Source organism: Macrobrachium rosenbergii, chromosome 48 (genome assembly GCF_040412425.1).
Source record: "Macrobrachium rosenbergii isolate ZJJX-2024 chromosome 48, ASM4041242v1, whole genome shotgun sequence".
Classification (NCBI taxonomy): domain Eukaryota; kingdom Metazoa; phylum Arthropoda; class Malacostraca; order Decapoda; family Palaemonidae; genus Macrobrachium; species Macrobrachium rosenbergii.
Window position 1 is genome coordinate 57643455 of NC_089788.1, and position 11093 is coordinate 57654547.

Here is an 11093-nt window from a genome sequence, read left to right on the forward strand (position 1 = left end):
TACTGACCTTTGTAGGAGAGGGAAAGGAGGTCTGTAGGGCACAATCTGTATACTTCTGTTATTCTGAAAGAAAATGTGAAGGCCCGGTGGGTGTTTCAAAGCCACCTTAAAAGAGAAGGAACTTTTCCTTCTCCTTAGAGGAATAGTTTCCAAAATAGTCACCATTGAAAAGACCCACTCCCCCATGGACCACTTTGCAGTCAACAGAAAGAAGACAAAGACAAGGGGTTAAAGATAAGGCCTTTGATTAGACGGGTAGCTTTTATAAAAATATGTTAACCAAGACAAAGAAAGAATGTGCATGAGCAAAACAATGCCTTTGTTTTCAGAAGCATTACTAATAATAAGGGCAAGGCAAGCTTGAAGTTAATTGAATGCACAAGAGATTATATTAAACATCATCAAATAGAAAAGACAGATCTGATGGGCAAACAGATCATTATGTTAAAACTGTTTTTGAGGTATTAAATTGTATTACCATAGAAACACCACTGTAAATGTCGAATGGCATAGATTCTGTACAATAAAAGGAAATTGAAATGCAATATTGTACAGCAAAAGCTTGGAGTAAGTTATTAGGGATTTACCAAAGACCTTACAGATATAAAGTTCATCAAGAGTGAGGACATAAGACACCATTCCTGTACAATTAGTACACAATACAGAATGCATTCCCACATTTTTCACACAACAGCCACATATCCACTATCTTGATTGTACACTTGCCTTTGCTACTTTGCTGGATGCTTTAAGCTTTGTTTGCTTATGCTGTTTGCCAAGGTCATTTAACCCTTAAACGCCTATTGGACGTATCATACGTCGACTAAAATTGTCTGTTGGGTGCCGAGTGGACGTACCGTACGTCGACTACAAAAAATTTCAACCTTCGGTCAACTTTGACTTGACCGAAATGGTCGAAAAACGCAATTGTAAGCTAAAACTCTTACATTCTAGTAATATTCAATCATGTACCTTCATTTTGCAACAAATTGGAAGTCTCTAGCACAATATTTCGATTTATGGTGAATTTAAAAAAAAAACTTTTTTCTTACGCACGGGCGGTAACTCAGCCGAAAATTTCATAAATTCTTTCGTCATTTTGTCGTAATTTTTGCACTGTTCTATATTAGCCGTTACATAAAGTTTTATATATGAAAATATGCGCAATTTCATGTACAATACAGCAAAATACAACCCATGGTTGTAGCTTTTATCAGTTTGGAAATATTTTCATATAAACCACGATAACTGCCAAATTTCAACCTTCGGTCAACTTTGACTCGACCGAAATGGTAAAAAAAACGCAATTTTAAGCTAAAACTCTTACGATCTAGTAATATTCAATCATTTACCTTCATTTTGAAACAAATTGGAAGTCTCTAGCACAATATTTCGATTTATGGTGAATTTTTAAAAAACTTTTTCCTTACGTCCGCGCCAGAAATTCTTTCGTCACGTTGTCGTAATGTTTGCACCGTTTTATATTAGTCGTTACATAAAGTTTTATATATGGAAATGTGCGCAATTTCATGTAGAATACAACAGAAAATAACTCATGGTTATAGCTTTTATCAGTTTTGAAATATTTTCATATAAATCACGATAACTGCCAAAATTTCAACCTTGGTCAACTTTAACTCGACCGAAATGGTAAAAAAACGCAATTATAAGCTAAAACTCTTACATTCTAGTAATATTCAATCATGTACCTTCATTTTGCAACAAACTGGAAGTCTCTAGCACAATATTTCGATTTATGGTGAATTTCTGAAAAAAAAAATTTTTCCTTACGTCTCACGCTGTGGTAACTCGGCGAACATCTCAGAAATTCTTTCGTCATGTTGTTGTAATGTTTGCATCGTTTTACATTAGTCGTTACATAAACTTTTATATATGAAAATGTGCGCAGTTTCATGTAGAATACAACAGAGAATAGCTCATGGTTGTAGCTTTTATCAGTTTTGAAATATTTTCACATAAATCACGATAACTGCCAAAATTTCAACCTTCGGTCAACTTTGACTCGACCGAAATGGTAAAAAAACGCAATTGTAAGCTAAAACTCTTACATTCTAGTAATATTCAATCGTTTAACTTCATTTTGCAATAAATTGGAAGTCTCTAGCACAATATTTCGATTTATGGTGAATTTTTAAAAAAAACATTTTCCTTACGTCTGCGCGGTAACTCGGCCGAACATCTCAGAAATTCTTTTGTCTCGTTGTCGTAATATTTGCACCGCTTTATATTAGTTGTTACATAAAGTTTTATATATGAAAATGTGCGCAATTTCATGTACAATACAACAAAAAATATCTCATGGTTGTAGCTTTTATCAGTTTTGAAATATTTCCATATAAATCACGATAAATAGAAAAAATTCGACTTTCGGTCAACTTTAACTCGACCGAAATGGTCGAAAAACTGCAATTGTAAGCTAAAACACTTACAGTCTAGTAATATTCAATCAATTAGGTTCATTTCTCAACAAACGGGAAGTCTCTAGCACAATATTTCGATTTATGGTGAATTTTTGAAAAAAAATTTTTTACGTCCATGGCGTTCTTAATTCATGCATCATTTTGTGATAATATTTTCTGTGTTGCTTTGATCGTTTTAAAATTTGTTATATACCAAAATCATTGCAATTTAGTGTACAATACAACTAAAAAAATTAACTCATTAGCTTTAACCGTTTTTCTTACAGCGATTTGTATACAATTATATACTTTTTTTTTTTTTTTTTTGCTGTCATATATTCCAATATTTATATATGATAATGATATTTTTTTCATTTCTGATGGTTACATACTAAACTTCAGGCAATGACAACAAAAATGAGCCAAAAATTAACTCTTAATCTTGAAAACTAAGCGTGCTGTGATTTTTTGAAAAAAACTTTTTTTCCGCTTCGGCGCTAACTCACCGAACGCCGCCGGCATACGGGAGACGTTTTTGTAAATAGGGCTTCGGCGTTAAAGGGTTAATTAAAAAGGCTCCCAATTGCCTTCTTGTCTGCAGTCCTTTGTACCCTCTTCCATTTCTGTGACAGAGAAGGGCTCGGTGTTGATCCATGATGGACGCCAACATTTATCTCAGATTCTTGTGGTACACCTGCTACTGTTTTCACCCTAGATCTAGTGTTTTGGTACCCCTATGCGTTTGTAATGCCCCTTTAATTGTTTGTCCTGGAACTGCGGCAAATGCCTTTTCAGTATCAACGAAAATGTGCAACTGCTTTTTATGCAGTTGCATCATTATTAAAAGTGCTTCATTTTTATCTTTCTGTCATGAAATCAGACTAATAATTACCAGTTGTAACAATTTTTTTCAGGCATTCCTCCTTGGCTATTTTGAAGATTTTCATAGCTTTGGCTCAGGTTGTTTTATTTCCCTTTAATTTCTACCTTGCAGTACAGTATATCCTCTTTTCTGTTGTATACCATTACTGTAAGTTTTCTCTCACATTCTTATGGTCTCATCTCAACCTTTATGAGGTTTTCATATATTTTAGTGAGCTCATAGATGACTGGCTGTCTTATGCTGTCTTTTTCACTAGTTATTTTGAATGTTCCAAAGGCTTTTCCATTTTTAATCTGAAATTTTCTTTTAAGTTCTCTATTAGTCTTTGTTATTAAGCCAGCAGATAAGGTCAACAGATCTTGATTTTTACGCAAACTAAAAAGCTCCGGAAGTACAGTAGTAGAATTGACTGTTATCCTAACTTGTTTAAAAGAACTGTTCATCAGTGCTTTTACATTTAACTTTCATGGTGAACAAATAGTACTGTATTTGAAGACTAACTTTTAAGCAAAATCTCAACATAAGCAACCAAATGTCAGCTAGAATTTTCCATTATTGGACAACTTTTCTAGAGTGTGTGTGTGTGTATGTATGTATGTGTATACATATGAATAAATATATGTATATACAGGCAGTCCCCAGGTTACATCAGAATTTCGTTCTTGAGGTGCAACGGAAATCTGAAAATGACGTAAGTCGGAACACCGCAATAAAAAATTTATTAAAATAAAAAAAAAGTGATAAAAGCTTCACCTGTAATCCTTTGGTTACCTTGAAAACTTCCCAAGTGATTTACCTTTCTTTTGGTGAGGTGTGCATCCATGATCTTGCAGAATTTCCTCCAAAAATGTACAAATATTCTTTATCCACTTGATATACTATACAGTGTATTGTATGTGGGAGCTTGAACTTGCATTTGGAATGAAAATACAAAAATTAGAGTATAGTATGTAATAAAGTACAGTATAAATACTATTTGGGATGAATCTTACCTACTGTTTAAGGTTAGCTTACATCTCTGCGCCGATAGCCGAGTCAGCATTCAAACAAAAGATCGAATGGCTGCCCAGAAGACTGTCTGGTTTACCTGTTCTCCACCAGGTGTGTTTTGAATGTTTAAGCTCTAGTCAGAATTCTCCTTGCCACCAGTGGGTATAGGCGCTTGTTGGCATTTCATGGCTTTTTGCTGCTATCACGGTCCTGTACATTTATTTTTCCTAGGATGCCTCCACTGGAATCAAGGCTAAGAACGTCAGATTCTTTAGGAATGATTACATTACTATGTTAGCAGAATGTTGATCTTTTAGGAGATACTGTTTATGCCGGCTGCAATGGTTTTAAGTGTGATCTCCAGAATAGATGTAATGAAGTAGGGATTTTCGAAGGACTTTCTGCTTAAGTTTGTTAGTATATGGAGAGAAGGGAAGCAGTTAGATGGCAAAGCAGTTAGTTAGTTCAGGTTACAGTATCAACCTGTCATTTCTCCCCCTTCTCCAGGTCCTTCTTCTGTACTTATCCATACTCAGTCTAGGTTTTTCCTTTGCTGATGCTTTAGCTAGTACTGAATTGGTTAGGGAACCAGTGTGGGTCTCCCCATTGTGTGATAATTTTTGTGTTCCCTCATAAGAGGTAAGGTGTTGGTGCGCTCGCCCATCTGTAGCCTGAGCCTAGGACTCCCTGCAACAGTTGGATCCTAAGGAAGAAGTTCGCTGCCAGGGAATCGGGTCAGTTGTATGGGCGATGTGGTTCTGTGCCCTCCGTCACCTGCCTCTCCGTTTTTCACGTTTATAGTCTTGTATATGCATTGGCTGGAAGATCGTTTTGGTAAATGTTAGTGTTTACTATGTATGCAACTTCTGCCTTCATCAGTACCTAGTATGAGTTGTTAGTACTGATAGGACTAATTATATAGAGTAGGTATAGACAGTTTCATTAGAAATAATGTGTCTGGAGCTAGCTTTACTTATTCTGATGTTATGTCGACTCAGTCGATTGTTTAACCAATCTTTTCCTCTTTTGCTCTTTCTAAATCCTTGTCTGCTAGCCTACTCCTCTTTCTCCATCGAAATGCACTTGTTCAGTTCTCTACTATGCCTTTTCTTCAGCTTTCGACAGATCTCTTACTTCTGCCTCTGTTAATATTTTTCTCTCCAAATCTACCATGGTTACAGTATCTTCTGTTGTTTCCAAGCTAGATATTATTTTAGCTACATATCTTTCTAAGGATGTCATATGGGAATGCTCTGAAGTCTGTTGACTCACTTTCAGATGAGGCAGGAGGGTCATTCTAACTCCTCTCCCCCCCTACCTCCCAACTTTCCCATTATCTTTTGGCGCTTTGTTTCTTTCACTCAGCTGAGTTGCTTTGACTGCATTTTTCTGTCTATTGATGAAGCGTTTTCCTGTCTACCTTTCATCGAGTCGTGGATGCGATACAGGTGCTTGGCTGCTCTCATCTCCTGTCGCCAGGAATTGCTAGGAGACAGCTGTCTCTTGTCACCTTCTGGAGGAAGAAGTGTTTGAATCGGAGGATCTCCTTCTGTTTGATCGGCTTTTGCTGGAGCGTTTGTGCTTTGCTGTATCATCATTTAGTTGAGGAAAGAGACCACATAGAGAATAGGTCTTAGTTGTCTGCAAGCATTTTGGCACCCTTTTATGTATGCCTTTTGTAAGTTTTCTTGTAATTGGGCGCACAAAGCTCCCTTTAGGTCTGCCAGGGCTTGACCTCTGGCTTCTTAGGAAATTGTGGAGCACTGACTCTTGCGATACAGGTGCTTAAACCATCTTTGGTAGAAGATTCGGTTTTCTCTTCTCTCCTGTGAAGAGACGAATTTGAGACTGACAAGTGCTGTGGACATGCTGAAACAGAGTCTCAGTTTGGATTGTTGAAGTTTTTATCTTTTATTGAACTTTTGCTCAGTATATTGCCCCTTCTCTGTGTCAGCTTAGAGAGGTTGAGGCTCCAGCTTAGTGTGTTTTTGGTGCCAGCTTGGGGAGTTTGTGAAGCCAGCTTTAAGGGTTTCTGGCACCAGCAGGAGTTTAGCGAGGAAGAGTGTTAGTGTTTAACTCATTTCTGATACTACAGGCTAATGTTCTCATGCTTATACTAACTTGGTTTTGAAGAAATGGGAACATTTATGCTCTTATCTGTAGTAAAGGCTTATGCTGCACAGGTCAAGGTGATAAGGGAGTATATATTGGTGCAAATCTTATTTTATACCTTTTGGGGATAAGTTCAGCCCCAGGTTCTGGTAGATAGCCAATTGCAACCCTCGTGGCATGCTTGGAGAGATTTAGGAGCAGAACCTTACGTGGTGGAGGCAGTGAAGGAGAGTTATAATTCCTTTTAGGTTACCCCCACTGGTTTAGTCTCCTATAGCTGTTCCTTTGTCTTTCTTTAGTAGGAGGTTATAAATTAGAGAGAAAGAATGGACCAGGCTGTAATTCACTGGGGTTTTACCTCTTGACTTTATCCTAGCTCCATAAGTAACTGGAGATTGGCGACCATTGTTGGACTCATTGGGAATGAATGACTTTACGTGTCAGTCTCCATGCTCTTTGTTTTTCTAGCATGGTTTTAGTGACTTTCCAAAGGAACAATCAGATATTTTGGTGGACATGCAGGAGACATTTTTCTCATACCAGTACATCTTCAGTCACCCAAGTTCCTTTGAGGTGTATTTATAGAGGAGGTATTACTGTTCAAGGCGCTTTGTTTGGGTTTGCATACAGTGCCTCTATAAGTATTCATAGGGAATTTGTTACCCCATAGGTGGATGGGGGTCGATTTTTAGGAGCAAGAAATCTTTTCTTCTAAGTCTTCTGGTTCAAGATGGCCAACTCTCGACAGCATGCCAAAGGCCAAGGATCTGTTGCTTCACCTGGCTCAGTCTCTGTGCAGTGCACTCCTCCTCATTCTTATCTAGTGATGTGGGGATGATACTTGAATTTGCAGGCTTGTCTGTCAGCAGACAAATAGGCACTTGCTAAGGAAGCTTTGTAAGTGGTAAGGGCTTTCTTTATTAAGAAACATGGCCTCACTGGGGATTTTGCCAGAATAATCAGGCTCAATTACAGTACAGTCTCAGCATAAGAGATTATGACTTACAGCTAACATTCATCAAACTTGTAAGTACTGTAATCCAGGACCATCATTGTCGCCAGGTTCTGTAGGATGGACACTTAAACTTAGAGTTGAACATTGTATTCGCAAAGAATTTTGACTAGTGTCATTACACTTACATACAACATAGAAGGGTCAACACTACACCTGGTAACACTTACTAGATGTCAGGGCAGTGGAAAGACCATCGAAGATGCCTAGCAGCTTTATCCCTGGTCAGAAACAGTCGTAGTGGAAAGATTGCTTCTTTTAGTGAAATGAACAACATGATAATGGTTTGATAATTCATTCTGTGGAAGGATAGTGTTTTTGGTGATTGGGGATTCAGAAGAACAAAACTACCTACAAAGTGGCTGTTACACCTACAAGTTTGACAGTTGCTGTGGGATTAGAGGAGCACTCAAATGTAGACTTGTTAGCACGCAGATGAACAAGAACAACCAGTCGATTACTACTCCTTTGAAGGCCCTCAGGCTTGAGCAGTGGATGTGTTTCTTTAAGTTTGGCCTGATTCAGACTCATAGGCCTTTCCCCCCTATCTACTCTGAGGAAGTATTGAGCAAATTTCATGTTCCAGAATTGCTCAGTGACTTCTGTAAAGCTGAAGTAGCCTCAGAGCAAATGATTTTCGAACTTTCTAGCTCTCTTGGTAGATGTGAAGAATTCCTTACCTAGGTTAGGAGTGGCAGATGGTGTTGGAGACTTCTTTTTGAAATAACTTTCAAACCTAGACTGGACATTTTTCTTCCACTGATTCTCCTTCAAAGTCTTCCTGTAAAAAGTGCCCCCATCCATGACCACTCAAAGTATCTTTGTGAACCTTTCCACGTTGGGGTCCCCAGCCTCAAAACATGCCATCACTGCCTCTAGAAGTGAAAATCCCTTTGACAAGCCCTTAGCACTTAATAGCCTGGATTCTGGTGGTGCCTCTTCATCTTCCTCAATCATCTGCTTCTCCAGCTGAGTGAGGTCCTCTTCAGATAACTCCTCTCCATGGAATTCCAGCAGCTTGGTGACATCCTCAGCTTCCACCTCCAGATTTAGTGTCTTACCTAATCCAACAGTTTTCTTGGTGACAGTATCAAGTTTCTCTACCTCCTCAAATCCTACAACGTCATTAACAAACTACAGACACAGTTTCTTCCAGGTCCTGTTCAAATTGGTCTTCTTTATCTTGTCCCAAGGACTTACAATAGTCTTGACAGCATCTAAAATACTGTAGGACTTCCAAATTTCCTTTAGAGTCAACTCATTGTTGCTTTCAGTGGCCCTGAAGGCATTGCATATTGTCCTCCTGAGGTAGTAGGCCTTGAAGTTAGCAATTGTGAAGGGTGTCCAGGGTCATTGTCTAACACAAGCAAGACCTTAAAGGGCGGACTCTTCTCAGCACAATGCCGTTCCACTGATGGCACATATTCTTTATTAAACCAGTTCTCAAAGATTACAAGTGTCACCTAAACCTCCTTGTTAGGCCTCCAAATGACAGGGAGTTGACTCTTGAAGACACCCCTTAAAATTCTTGGATTTTCAGCCAAATAGACTAACATGGGCATAAGCTTGAAGTCACCACTAGCATTCCCCCCAAGAAGCAAAGTTAGTCTCTCCTTCTGACTTTATGGCGTGGTGCTGACTTCTCATCCTTGGAGATGTAAGCATGACTAGGCGTACGTTTCCAAAATAAGCCTGTCTCATCCACATTAAAACTTGCTCTGGTAAGTAACCCCCTCCCTAATTATCTCGGCCAAACCACTAGGAAAACTGTCTGCTGCTTCCTGATCAGCACTAGCAGCTTCACTTTGCACCTTAAGAGTGTGTAAATTAGCACAAGTCATAAAACATTTAAACTATCCTTTCCTAGCCACAGCCTCTTCACTTGCACTACTTTCCCCTTTCTTCTTGATTACTGCCTGATGCAACAGCCTAGCCTTCTCTTGAATAACACTAAGGCTCACTGGAACACAGCGTTGGTTCTTCTCTTCAAGCCACACCATCAGTAACTTCTCCATCTCCACAAGGTTTTGACTATGTTGCTTTGTAATTATCGTTGCCGTCATAGGAGCAGTGCCTTTCGCATGTTCTAGGATACACTTCTTATCCTTTACTATGGTCCCGACTGTCGTCCTACTAAGGCCCAGTGCATGACTGATTTTAGTGTTTGTTTCTCCCTTCTCCGAACACTTAATGATATACAATTTAACATCCATTGTGATGGCCTTCCTCTTCTTTGATGCACTGCCATCAGATGAACCATTCTGCCATTTTGGAGCCATAGTAAAGGTAAGTAAGATACTCTAAAGCGACAACAACATAGCAAAAATACAGTGGCTGTATCAAGATACAACCTAGCACAATGGTGGCAAACACATTAGTGAGGCCTTTGTTTGGCTGCATGAGTGACTCAGAGTACAGTAGGTCAGTGTCCGGTCTACTACACTCAGAAACTAGTTCCAGTCTTTTGCTTACAGCACTGTAAGACTGTAACAACATAACTTCGGAACATCCACCGTAACCCGGAACCGATTTTTTGATGAATGTATTTGAAAAGCACCATAAGATTGGAACGACGTAAGTTGAGTCCAACGTTACCCGGGGATTGCCTCTATGTATTTGTGTATGTGTATATATAATATATATATATATATATATATATATATATATATATATATATATATATATATATATATATATATTAACTTTATCACATACACAATTGTTCTGTGCATTAGTAGAATTACTAAAAGGACCTAATAAATGTACGGATACTTGATAATGTGGACTGTTTGTCCAAGAAAGCTTGTACCTTTTGAATAAAAACTCCATTAGATACCATCCAGTTTGAATGAGGTCCTTTTAGTAATTTATATATATATATATATATATATATATATATATATATATATATATATATATATATATATATATATATATATATTATAAAGGCAGCCACGGGTTACGCTCGTTTCTGATCCAATATATTCATCAGAAAGTCAGTTCCTGGTTATGGCGCATGTTCTAGTTATGTTGTTTCAGTCTTATATATATGTGTATGTAATTTATATATATTATATATATATATATATATATATATATATATATATATATATATATATATATATATATATATATATATATATATATATATAACATATATATATATATATATATATATATATATATATATCAATAATATATCTATATATATATATATATATATATATATATATATATATATATATATATATATATATATATATATATATATATATATATATATATATATATATATATATCTATATATATATATATATATATATATATATATATATATATATATATATATATATATATATCTATCTATCTATCTATCTCACTCACACACAATTGTCCCTCATCTTTTGGGGGGTTGAGGTTCTAGAACCCCGTGCACAATAGACAAAAATCCACGAAGTTGCGACCTTAAATTTATATTTTATTATTTATATACATTTTTAAGGCTTTATAAACCCTCCCCACACTTTTAAACTGTTCCCACACTGTTATTAACCTTTCCCACTATCTTATAAACACTTGACATGCACTAAACACTTTCTACACTTAAATCTACATAATTAAAAAAAAAAAAATGGTGAAAATGGCGAGACAGGATCCCCTCGAGGAAACCGAAATG

At 37.1% G+C, this 11093-nt stretch overlaps 1 protein-coding gene across 30 annotated transcripts in view; it reads left to right on the forward strand.

Moving 5' to 3' along the window:
- The window catches only part of tim (timeless), a 510805-nt gene that overhangs the window by 276170 nt on the left and 223542 nt on the right, over positions 1-11093 (forward strand). The window lies entirely within an intron of this gene.